The following is a 2,537-nucleotide window of genomic DNA, read 5'->3' as shown; positions in this document are numbered from 1 at the left end:
TGTTGGATACTCATGATATTCGAGACCTAACCTCCGAACAGTTGAAATATATACCGAAGATTGTTCTATTGCGCGAGTTTTCGAAGCACATTGACGTTTTGTGGGACAGAATCCCGGAACATATAAGGGCCGACCCGGAGGTTCGACAGTATCGTCGGTGCCTGGAACATTATAATCGTCCGTGGCAGCAAACGCACATCGACGGTCCAGCGCCGTTGATTAGAGACTGTGCTGAATGTCAGCGTCGTCGAAAACAGTAAAAATCGGCAACAGTCTGTTAAATCGTGCCATTAACGCGCTTCCTATCGAACTGCATATCCCCGGCTACCAGTTTTGCGGGCCGGGTACACGCTTGCGGACACGATTAGGCAGAGATGATCGGAGTATCAATCCGCTGGATGCGGCGTGTCGCGAGCACGATATCGCATATTCTCGAAGCAACGATCTCGTCGAACGTCACGTGGCAGATAACGTACTCGCTGACAAGGCGCGAGAACGTATAGTCGCGAGAGATTCCACTCTCGGTGAGAGAGCTGCCGCTACAGCTGTTTGGGCAACTATGAAGGCTAAGACAAAAATCGGAATGGGTATGAAAAAGAAGCGAAGCGCGTCGAAGAAGAAAATATTACGAAATCGAATACTTCCAATAGCAAAACGAGGTGGAATCCTACTTATTTTCCCGCTGCTGGGAGCGCTTGAATCGCTAGTTGGTGGAGCGGCGGGGATCGCAAAGGCTGTAAACGATACCAAGGCTGCGCAGCGTCAGCTGCAGAAGATGCAACGTCATAATCGCAGCATGGAATTTATCTCGCATCATACAAACGAGGAAAAGGTATCATGAGAGGGGGGAAAAAAACGTCGAAAAATACTAAAAATGCCTACGGGCGTCACCACCAATATACAATTGGAACAATTGGCGAAACGTATGCGTCTTCTGTTCTTCAGGGGCGTTTTAATGCGCGACGTACCGTCTACATCGCTGCGTGTAAACGAGAGCGGAATCGTAAATTTGGATGACGTTGAGGGGCCCGGTACTCATTGGGTATTATACGCGAAGAGAGACGATCGCGTGTTATATTTCGATAGTTTTGGTAATCTTCCACCACCCAGCGAATAGGTGCGATATCTCGAGAATAATACGATTGAATATAATCGTACGTCTTATCAACGTTATAATCAGAGCATTTGCGGACAACTGTATCTACGTTCCCTGCAGACTGTTAACAACCGATTTAAGGTCCAACGTTCTGCGATCGGTACCCAGTAATCGTTTTGGTCTCTGACGAAGATGTCGCTGACATTTACACTCACGAGCAAGAGTAGCACTCTTGCGGGAAGCTACTTTCCAGCCATAGATCTGAGCGGTGGCGATTACGAATTCAGTTTGACAGCCTTTGAAACCTATAACACGATACTGAATGTAAATGCGTCAAATAATAAATTTTACTTTAATGAGGACGACAAGGAAATTATAATTCCTGAGGAATCGTACGAATTGTATGCCATATACCGATACCTAAAATGTGCGATGTCGGAAACCATCAAACCGATCACTCCCAATGATGATGATGATCTCATAGTTATTCGCGCCAATGAGGATACAATGAAGTGTGAGATCAAGTGTGTTCACCGGATAAACTTTAACAAACCAAATATCATTGCATCGCTACTGGGATTTTCTTCAGATCGCATTCTACAGCCGCAACAATGGCATGAATCAAACGTGACAATCAACATTACGGATGTGAATATTATTTGCATAGAATGTAATGTGACCACCGGTGCGTACAGCAACGACAAATGTGTGCACACCATACACGAGTTTTCGCTTAATGTACCACCAGGATATAAAATATCGGAAACGCACAGATCATTTATCTTCCGATCTTTGCACGGAGCGTATCGGATTTGACGATACGTGTTGTGGATCAAGACGGTCGATTGCTTGATTTCCGCGGAGAAAAGAAATCTTCAGGTTGCACGTGCGGCGGCGGCGGCGGCAATAGGACACCTGAGATGCTCGTATAGAACAAAGCGAGTCAGACTAAATATGTGAGCGACATTTTTCCCACCAAGAGGACGATTATAAACAAGAAAAATAAGAAACTTAGCACAGCCAACATTGCATTTTTAAGATCTTTGGGATTCATCGTGCGAAAAAATACGTGAAGATGGTCGACATTTTGAACATTGGCGGTGAGCCGATCTTTGACGATCGCATCGTCAAGATCGAGACTCACACGTACAATCCATACGCCAATACATCTTTTGGACACAGTGACGAGATACGAATACCGATACAACAGCAGGATTTGTACACGTTGCCATGTGAGAGTTTTCTCTACATCGAGGGCAAGTTTGTGCAAACGAGGATAGAAGGCGATAACCATGCAGTTGAGATGTTGACAAATAATTGTGCGGCCTTTCTGTTCGATGAAATCCGGTACGAACTCAATGGTGTGGAGGTTGACCGCTGCAGAAACGTTGGAGTAACGAGCACGCTCAAACACTATGTATCGCTGACTCGTGAAAAAATT

Source organism: Odontomachus brunneus, unplaced genomic scaffold (assembly GCF_010583005.1).
Source record: "Odontomachus brunneus isolate Ranch 3 - 2012 unplaced genomic scaffold, Obru_v1 Obru_scaffold_260, whole genome shotgun sequence".
NCBI lineage: Eukaryota > Metazoa > Arthropoda > Insecta > Hymenoptera > Formicidae > Odontomachus > Odontomachus brunneus.
Note: the sequence above shows the minus strand (reverse complement) of the source record.